A 10933-nucleotide genomic window follows, 5' to 3' on the forward strand; every position below is an offset into this window, starting at 1 on the left:
CTTCAAGTCTTTCGTTCAAGTATATCTCTACGAAGTACGAACTTTTAAAACAAAACATTTCTCTTGCAACTTCGTTTCTTAGATTATTGTAGTTCTGAGCCAAACATTTAAAATGGTGAAAATTTGGGAAAAAGATGGCAAGCCCAGAGGACGCGATGAAAAGTTGTCAAATGAGTGAGTTTACTTGAGCTTGTTTAGTGTTCAACAGCCTTTCAAGAGCTGGTTGCGTAATTGTTCAATTCATTATTATTAAACGAAGCTGTTATATCTCCCAGGCAATTCAGGCTGGTCGCTTATAGGCACGTGCTGGAGTGGCTGTTGGATGGAGAAGTTCTGGGCAAGTCGAACAGAGTCGTGCTGCCATCCTGCATTGTTCTTTCATCCGCAGAAAGTACCCCAGCGACGATGGAGCTTATGCTGGGTTCCGAAGACCAGTGTTACCATTTTAGTATTTTTAAAACCAAATCTGGTTTATTTGCAACCGTTTGGTCTGGTTTGTTTTCGATTTGTGTGTCGTAATGCGATTTGTCATCAGTATTGTATGTTGGTTTATTGTTTTAGTTTATTTCTGCTTCAATTTGGTTTATTCTGGTCTTTTTTTTAGGTTCATCTAGATTATTTTGAAAAAACCTAGATGTCAACACTGCGAAAACATTCCCAATGAATGCTAAAGCGTTATCGCATGATAGTCGACTGTACTATGTCCTACAATACAATACAAAATGTTTTCGATATAACCAAGTTTAGCTGTTGTAATCTACGAAACTAGCCTTCGGCGATGGGCTTCGCAAACCACTCCTGGCACACAGGCATGAACAAATAAATTTGTATAATGCTGGCTGAAAGATGCGTCTTCATTATGGATGCCTTATAAATTTGCGCATTCACTAGCAACCAAGCCTATCTCGGCTAGTTTGGTCTCCACTAAGTTCGACTCCAACTGACGTCATATCACTAGGTGGCGTTGACGAGTTTGCCACTTCCAGGTAGCGTGATAGAGAAGCGCTAGAGAGCGTGGGAAAAGGGTCGGTTTCTCGGCTGTGAGCCTCAGTTGTAAGGAAGTGAGTTTTTCAACAGGTACCGGATGTTTTGGCAATGGATTCTAGTCAATGTTAATTCGATCGTGCAGTTGCACTTTAACGTTAAAAAAGCTTTAACTTTTCACACATCTAAACGCTTGTTGCTGGTGATAGTTAGTTTCCATTGAGAAAGAAATTGTTGTTATGTTGATTTCAATCTTTGTCCTTGCAATGAGAAAGCTTCTGAAAGGATATTCCTTGCAGTTTCGCATACTTGTAGAAGCTTTGAACCACTGACACAGAGCCGGTTACCAAGATTGACAGAGTGAAGTTTCCGCATATTGTTGAAATGTTGTATGTAATATATTCAATCCACTAACTGCTGCCTAATGAAGAGCAGTCATTAAAATGCGTGGCTTTAGTGCACACCCCAGGAGCTAATTGAACTTGCGGTTTTCATACGCACAAAGCCGTGCGCTTAACTGAGTTGCCAATGCGGTCTGCCTGTCATTCCTACAATTCCACAGTGAATAAAATACTAACTGCAGTTTTCTTATCTTATAATTTCAATTGGAGTGCGTAATAAAAAATTGCAAGTTGTTATTCCTTGGTTCAGTTCAACAGTTGAGCAAGGTGGGGATAGTAGAAACATTTTAAGCCTATACTCATCAACAAAGTAAAATACAGGATTGAACAAAATAAAAGAACTAATTCATCTATTTTTCAACACGATTGGTTTGTTGTTCATCTGTTTTACGTGCATTAAGAAAAGAACAGATGCGTTAGGAAAAGACCGGTCTAACATTTTGAAAAACTACATAACAACTTACATTCATAAAGCAAGGATTCTTGACCATTTCGAAAACATTTTGACATGGTCATGACATTAGAAGTGTGGCACTAGTCTCAAGATGTCTAAAGAAGGGGATGCGAAAGCTCACAGCGATTGCCTTATTCTTAGGACGCTACCAGGGTGGTATAGTTTGTAGCGCGTGAAACAGGTTCTTTTGAAAATTGCAGAAAGTTTTACATTGCAGCTGGTATACAGGCAGCTACAGAAGACCGTTAGTAAATGTTACATAGAGCATATTTAAAGAATACTTGTTTGGAAAGACAATTCAAAAGTTACCAGTAAGCTGTTTTTCTTTGCACTTTGCAGTAGGCTATAGATGTAAAGCAAGTATACGGGTGGTTGAATTAACATGTAGGCCCAGTGGCGTACGCAGGATTTTCTCAAGGGGGGGGGGCATTGAGAGTAGCGTAGCCAGGAATTTTGAAAGGGGGGGTTTTGACGACCGGCGGGCGAAGCCCCACGGCGTTTTCGCTTAAGACGACATCCAGCGGCGGGGAGTCTGGGGGGCTTCCACCAGAAAATTTTGAAAAATTACTTTGAATTTGGTGCATTCTGAGAGCATTTTCAACAAAAATGTGGGTATGAATATTCCTGTAAGATGGTGCTGTCAGGTGGCATAGCAAAAGGATAAGATCATGTTTTCTTCGGCATTTTTCGGAAATAAAGCTAAGTCTCTATGTTTTCTTGTTGTTAATTCCTGGCTGAGATGTTTGAATGTTTGGTATTGGCAAAACTCGCTCTTTTAATGCAGTTTTGTTTAAAATTAGGCTAGTTTTTTTTTTAGACTGAAAGCATCATTCCCAAGTATAAAGAGACTGAAAGCATCATTCTCAATATCGTGACGTCACACGCGTGCCAAAGTGGGATTGTAACCCCCAACCCCCCCCCCCAACGTCTTCATGATATCCCAGTATGGTTTTAGTTTAGACTTTATCCATTTCTCTCTCACTAATCACTATAATAGGCTTACAGAACACTCTGCTACATTAGTATACCTGGGGTGGGGTAGGTGGATTGGGCCATGTATTTCGTATTGGCTTAGTCTATAAAACAACATTGTTACAGTGATTGCTTTGACACAGCAATGCAAAACATATTAAATGCCTTAATCTACGTCGTTAACTACTAAACCATTTTTAAGGGGGGGGGGGGCATGGCCCAATGGCCCCCCCCCTGCGTACGCCACTGTGTAGGCCTATAGGCTAAGTGGCTAACCATGAGCATACAATGAATACCCAGGCCTGATCTTAACAGCGCGATGCAGGTTATCAAAACAAGGTTCATTAAAGTAGGCTACTATCGGCGATAATTGACATTTTGTTTGAAAAACAGAGATGATTTACGATAAACAGAAGCCCTTCTACTGTCAGGCGTATTAAAAGCCTTCGTATCCCCTTCTTTAGATATCCTTGACTAGTCTACAGATATTTTTCTGATACAACATGAAACATACAAGATCATAATAATAAACAATAATTAGCCTAAGTGTTTTTATATTGAGCTGAATTCATGGTTGTTAGGAGAGCAATTTGGCCACGTACTGATGTGAGCCCCAAGTCTTCCAAAGAAGACACTCCTAACAATAACAATAAAACTCCGAAGAATCAAGTGTTTCTTTGCTTTTTTTATTTCAGGCCCCAAGGGAAAATTTCTGGATTTAAAATGATTGCAAGCCAAGGTACAAAAGTACTTATATCAACGCTACTAGCTGAGTTTATATGTGATTTACAATTCTACACTTAGCCTACAGGCCCCACTCCAAATGATTGGCTAATTGCACGCCCTGTTACCTGCTTTCACATCGGATATTTACTTCACGGCCGGATCTCAGTACATTTTATTGTCGTCAGTGTTTTATTATTACCTTTTCCCAAGTTAACTTTGGCCGACAATTGTAGATAAAATTAAATAACAACTTTCCTTAAGTGAATGTGCTCGCAGGCTCAGTGTTGTAAAACTCTTCTCTCTTCTGTTTAGTTGTGTTTAATTAATCTTGCGTGCTCTGTGCACAGTCGACGTGTTGGCTTCTGGCCTGATTCGCGAAGCTCTTGTTCACATATTTCTCTTTGTTCATTTTTCAGTTGTGCTAAGTTTATTTAAGGGTTGTATAAAGTTTATTTGCTTACTTTATGTTTATGTTTAGCTATGTTTTATAAAACTTTTGTTATGGTAATCTTATTAAGTAAATAAAATATGTCAATTTGTAAAACATAGCTTTTGAAAAGATAAATAGAAGAAATGGATAAAGGGTTGAGACCAGACAAATTGGATATTGATCCAAGCGAGAAGGAAACAGAATGGTTGTTGGATGTGGCGGCATTGGATAAGAACTTTTGAGACTTTCCTAGCGGTTTTACCCCAAGAAAATTTAAACAAGTTGTGTGTTCTATTCAAATACGTGTCTCCACGAGTGTATCGCTTTATTAGCAATACCACTTCGTACGAGGATGCTAAGCTTCAACTCGAACAAATTTTCGTTCAGCCAAAAAACGAAATATATGCTCGCCATGTACTCGCAACTCGAAACCACCACAATTCCGAAACCATTGCCGCATACTTGCGAACATTAAAAGAGTTATGTAAAGACGGCAATTTTCGTCAAGTCTAGATGCTCACTTTATGTTTATGTTTAGCTATGTTTTATAAAGCTTTTGTTATGGTAATCATAATAAGTAAATAATATATGTCACTCAGTTAGGAACTTCGGCGTGGGTCCGCGGACTTGGGGTTGAGAAACACTGTAACTTACAATGTAAGTGATCGCGTTAATGGCAGTCATCCTATGCCTAATGGACTAATCGTGCCAAGCAATGCTTTTATTGAATTTGTCGCTTTAAGAAAAACTTTTCAAAAACGGTTTTCGTTTGATCTGACTTGACAAATTTAATTTTAAAACCATCATTGAGAACTTGTCTATCACAAAAACTTTATTTTTCTTTCTAAACTTCTTTACTTTTGTAACTATTCGAAAAATAAATCAATAAGATTTTCTTTGCGTATATCTTGCGAAAGTTGTAGCAACGAAGTATTTCATCAGCAGAATAGCACAATATTTATTTTTTATTTTGCACACACTGACGCAACATACAGTACATCGAGAATCACTGAAGCTATAACCAATACAACAAACAAATGGATGCAGTGAAAGGATGTGAAGTCATCGAGTCAGCTGCTTCTAATTACATGCCAATAAGTGACGTGTAGAAACACAAGTGCGTGCTTTGGAGCGGTATCGATCTGTCATCCATTCGAACGTTGTGAAAAGTGCTCTCGCTATTCGACCACACAACCGACAGAAATACGAAATAAAAATGTTCAACATCACTAAAACATTTGTTCAAATGACGTAACAATACTTTGTCATTAAAACAATGTGTCACGTGATTGGAAACCTTTTTCATGGTCCGGCAGCTGAAAATCTGAAACTTTAATTTTCATGTTATTTAAAAACGAAATTACATAAAAACGAAAGCAAAATAATCGTTTGACAAAACACTTTATTCTGGGGTGCTCAGCTTATTCGAGATATGTGGAATGTTATAAATTATAAGGGAGAGCTGAAATGCATTTATTTAAAAACACAATACTATAATGTAATAATTAATATACATACATATAAAAGCGCATTGAATAAATTTAATTCATGTTTACTCTCAGGAGTTTAAATGTTTGCAAGCATTATAGTTTTCGAAATGGATCTATGACCACATAAAGGTTGGGTACACATGCCCTTCAAGTTACAACTATAAGCATGCATCCACACCAATTACAAACTATCACGTTTAGTAATCACAAACAAGGCACAGTTCATATTCGTCAATTCATTCTGTGTAAATGCAATTTCAACAAAATTCAATGAATCCGTTTTTCAAGTTCGTCTTCTACATCCATCAGCTTTTCATACAAGGCTTCCATGTCCTCTACGTCAAATGAAGACACATCTGAAATGAGGATCATCAACAAATGTAAGGAGTAGGCTGCATAGGCTACAAGACAAAGTTGGAAAAAATGTGTTTTGTATCGAAACACCAAGTACAGTAAAATTAATAGAGGATCCAGGGGAGGAAGGGAAGTTGGGACGATATCCCCCTTCAAACAGAAAAAAGTAACTTTATTTACGATGCATTTTCAAGGTCGGATTAATGTACACTTATACATGATTGTGTTTTATTGAAATTTTCACTCCTAACACTACTTGCTGGATTCGCTTCAAAGTAATAGTAAAACAAAACAAGAAGTCACATTGATTTCAATTGTCCATAGTGTTCCACACTAGATTTGTAGCGTTATGGAAAACGCACGTTTTCAAGTGGTTAAATGTACAATTAGTTTTTACCTTCTTTCTAAATACAATATCAAAAAATTTTGAGATTCATTTTTTCATCATTGAGTTGATTCTTCTTTCGAACTGAAAATTGGAAACCCTGCTTGATTCAAAATCATGTTAAATCTGTTGGTAGGCACTTTTACATCACCCACTCGTCGAAGACTGCCTGCTTTTCAATGTGAAATTGCTTTGTGTTTTAGTCACAATTTCGACTTGTTAAAGTGGCTACCAATTAGATCCTTCTTGCACTCAGTTCAGTTGCAGAAGAAAAAATAGTATTAGCAGAGGGTGGGAATCGAACCCACGAAATCGAAATTACTACTCCTCTGCCCTAACCATTAGGCAACGGTGGTTGTGGTGAAGCATTCAGTTAAATTTTTTTGTATCAAAATTTTTCGATCAGAATATCACGTGTCGAGTCACATGACTGAAATCAGCTGAATCGCGAATGAACATGTCACGCATGATTGCGTACCTTTTCGACGAGTGGGTAATGTTAAAGTACCTACCAAATCTGTTGATCTTACCTGATATCTTGTTGCCTGAGGTATCTTTTCCCTTTTCCTGAGTGTCGGAGGGTATATTGTGTGATCTCCAATGTTTTATTGTTTCAGCGTTGCTAGTTCCATGCCTAACAACGATACATTTATTAGTGATGATTATTAATTTTCTTCATGAGTAAAACAAACATCTTGTTTTTGCTAGGTTTTGGCGGAAAATACGGAACTCCAACTTGGGACACGCCAGAATCCCTTAAACTTCACAGAAAAATTGAAAACAAGAAAATAAAATAAATCTACTTCATTTATTTTCCTGGTTGGTGGAGTGGTACGAACTCTTAGGCTACTTGCAGTCTTTCTTTAGCTTGGGAATTGCTAGAAAGATTTGTTCAATTAAAGATGTAATGGGTGATGCTTTTGAGGTTACAAAGAGAAAGTGTTACAGTAAACCAGCAGTTCTATGCCGATCTCAACACCAACATTAATCCACCACACCTTCACATAAAGATATTTTCACTCAGCTCTGCTTACTCTTTTTTATTTATCGTTTCGTAATTTGGTTTGATTTTTTTTTTAAACTGCATTATTTATTTCTGTTTTATTATTTCAACACAAGCAAACATAACAAATAAATCACAGAAACATTTTGTGGTTTGCTTCGGTTTAAAAATTGCATCTTTTGTATTGCAAATTTAAGCCTAAGGAATAAAATCTTCTTTGCGACTATTGGGCTTCTCTGGGTGTCGTACCATTGGTCAGACAAGGATAAAACACGTTAGTTGTTGATTTATTTTTGACTGTTATGCGACTAAAGTATGGAACCGATTTAATTTACGTTCCAAACAAATAAGTCATTCATTAAAAAAAATTGTTTGAATATTCACTCAAAAACATAGATGCAAACGATCTGTTTTTGCCTGATACTAGCCTGAAGATGTTGTTTCAACTTATTGCTCACCCAACATCAGGGTAAAACAGGTCATTTGTATCTAAATTTGTGAAGTAAGCAACGATCATGCTGCTAAAAGCGAAACTCAATCTATTGCATATTCTGTTTGAAATAACCAATATGATTCCAAGTACAAGCAACAACCACAAAAGGTCGCATCATAACAAGCAAAAGGAATGAACACTTTTTCATGTTCAAGAACATGTTTGTGATAACAAAGATTATTATATACTGTTTGTATTGTAGTCGTAAGCTACTTTTCAAGCATGAGAGTTGTAAGTTTTGACAAATGTACCAGTAAATAAATGAAAAAAATACGATTAAATCCTATTTAATGCATAAATTTTATTGTAGCCTACAACGTTACTGCAGTATAGTGATTTGGAGCTGCAATAGCATTAATTATAACCAGAGTAAAGCAAATATTAAAATTTCTATTGAAATCATAATGCTTCAAAGTTTAAAGGTTAAATTGTTTAAAGTTTAAACAATTGGTCACAGCGGTAAACCATAATCTCTTCGTGGGAAAATTGTAACATAAGATTCCCGAATCCGTTCGTCTGTATGTAATGACCGAAAAGAAACACTCCTCTGAAACGTCTATTCGAGAATTGTATTTCTGTAAAATTAGCCCGCGGCTATCGAAATCGGGATGCAACACCGTACACCACTAAAACTTGTCACTACAGAACAGATTACTTGGATAAAGACGGAATTTTTGTCCAGCTAGCAAGCACTAAACAAACAGTTAAATGTGCGACTAACTCTCAAGCAACCATTTCACGAATGACCAGAATAGATAGCAATATCTCAAACTCACGTACGCCGTACTGTGACGCAATAGTGAAAGACATTGTCACGCAATTCAAACAGGTGTCAAAGGTGATGATGCAATGTTTCATGTTTAAACAGGTTTCAAACTGAAACAGGTTTAAACAGGTTCAGAACTGAAGATGCACTGAATAAGTGCGAAATATATTTTCTGTAACATCTATTGAAAACTGATCCCTGTTACCTTAGCAATTGAGGTTTTAGCTTTAAACAGGTTTGACACAAGTCTTACGAACGATGGTGCAATCTCTGCTCATGTTTAGGAAAAATTCTATGACGTAATACGCTAACATTCAGTAGACCTGAACGGTTTTTATATGACGTTTGATTAGGTGAACAATTGTCTGGAACAACAATCAAAATTCAAAGTGTTAAGAATTGATTTCATTTGATGCTTAATTGAAAATATTTATCTCTTAATTCTCTTCCATATTTGATAGTATGCCTTACGAGCCAAATTCTGCTCTGCTACTGATCCTGCAGATGCAAAGCAGAAGACAAACCAACACAAAAATCCAGCTCGGTTTCATCTTGAAATGTATCAACAAATGGAATATTCAAAATATGAAATTAGAAATTGGGTCTGTGGAAAGAAAAAATCCAATAAGTGAACTTGAATTAAATGTTCCTAAACAATGATGTAGGCTACATATACTATGTGCTTGTAAATAAATGGCTTAAGCCGCTTTTAGTTTATTTTTTGCGGTAAATGACTTTTTGACACAATATCGCTTTTCATATCTGTTGACATGTTTTCTTCTTTGCCAGTAGCATCAGCAGAGAATCCAATCCACTTCAATCTGAAGCAACACCAGTCCTTTCCGTAAACTTAGACTTGGTGCTGGCTTATATAGACTTCAGCAAAACGGATGTGTCTTGATATAAAAAAAGCCTATCTAAAATTTTTCAGAATACATTTATTATAATCTAAAGACGTCGTTAAACGATGATGAAAAGGAAGGAAATTATTTAGCAGCTTTATAGAAAACTTAGAGTCATATTTACGTTGAAGAGACATTTAATTTTTACTTTGTTTACAAACTTGAACGATTGGCAGCACCGCTCGCATAAGTTTCCTTCCTGGATAAAACGTAAAGTTTTGTGTTTACTGTTTATTCTATTGATCGTGGTCGTTACTTTTTAGAATGATCAAGTCTAAACATTGAGCGTTTTTTTTGCAGTAAACATGTCTTCAAATCTTGGCCTTATCTTTGGAGCATAAAAATAATTAAAAATATGCAATGGCTGTAACGAAAATTAGAAGCAAGCATTATGCAGAATAATACGTCAAGTTTGTCTAGTTTGGTCATAGACTAATAAGTAACACTGGTTTACAAAAAAATATTTTTTTTTGCTGTTTGGATTTTGAAAACTGATTTAATGTAATTTTGGGGTGCTGAATCCGAATCTGAACTCAGATTCTTACCATCACATCAGTTTTTTGAAATATGATAACAAAAATACTTTATTTTTGCCAAAAGTGGAAGATTCGACGTTGCGTTTACCACCAACATATGCAGTGCCATAACGAAAGGTTGGTGTTAGACAGGCCAAAATAGCTTAAATAAAGTTACTGGACAAGTATTGTCATAGGCCTGCTTAAATCTTTGTGTTTTTATGCAAAAAAATGACAGGATGGGGGTCAATTATATTTTTAGCTTCACTTTTAGCTTGATATTACTGCTTTGTTAATAATGTTGCCTCCAAAATAAATTAGTATCAAAATTGTAGTTTGTGGGTATATTTCAGCTATTTATGCACCCCATGGCCTGGATTTCTGGCTGTAGCACAATGTGTATGTGTAATCATAGGTGTACGAGCTGGGGGTGCAGGGGGTGCAGCCGCACCCCCAATCTGTCCAGAATTTGGGCAAGATTTCATATTTGGGCAAGATTTTATACCTATCTACCCTACTTAATTTTCGAAAAGAGAATTTAGGAAGATACGTTGCTAAAAAAAAGTTATAAAAGTGAACGTATAAATTCCTGCTTGCTGGAGATGCAGCTTTTACCTTGTTTAGTACAGTCCTTGACAAAATTTAATAAATTTGATAATGGGGAAGCACATATCAGAATGGTGGAGATGGAGAAAAGGAAAAGGACCCGAAAACCTGTGCTGATGGCAGGGGTCTATTTGCAGCTGTGATTTCCAGTTCCTTCTGGGACTAGAAGAAATCACAGGAATGAGGAAAAGTTCTTCAACATTTGGAATGATGTTCATAAAGCCTTCAAACACACAGTGAACGAGACTCAAGTACCGGTATTTCTTTGCATCGTCAATCCAAACCTTCAAAAAGGATGCAAGCATTGTGTGGTGAAAATACAGCTAAAAAACAGAAAATGAACAAACTGACATGGAAAGAGCACGTGTTGATGTATAGGCTACTATGATGCGATTGACAGGGTCACTGCAGAATTATCTGAAAGATTTACGAACAAAAGTTCGAAGATACTG

At 36.6% G+C, this 10933-nt stretch overlaps 1 long non-coding RNA gene across 1 annotated transcript; it reads right to left on the reverse strand.

Moving 5' to 3' along the window:
- Window positions 1-4905: 4905 nt before the first annotated feature.
- LOC145767530 (uncharacterized) lies at window positions 4906-9060 on the reverse strand. Its single transcript, XR_014288798.1, has 3 exons — window positions 8930-9060; window positions 6727-6830; window positions 4906-5813 (listed from the first exon to the last, which is right to left on the reverse strand). It is a non-coding gene; the product is annotated as an uncharacterized LOC145767530 (long non-coding RNA).
- Window positions 9061-10933: the final 1873 nt, after the last annotated feature.

Source organism: Aplidium turbinatum, chromosome 3 (assembly GCF_918807975.1).
Source record: "Aplidium turbinatum chromosome 3, kaAplTurb1.1, whole genome shotgun sequence".
In the NCBI taxonomy this organism is placed as follows: Eukaryota; Metazoa; Chordata; class Ascidiacea; order Aplousobranchia; family Polyclinidae; genus Aplidium; species Aplidium turbinatum.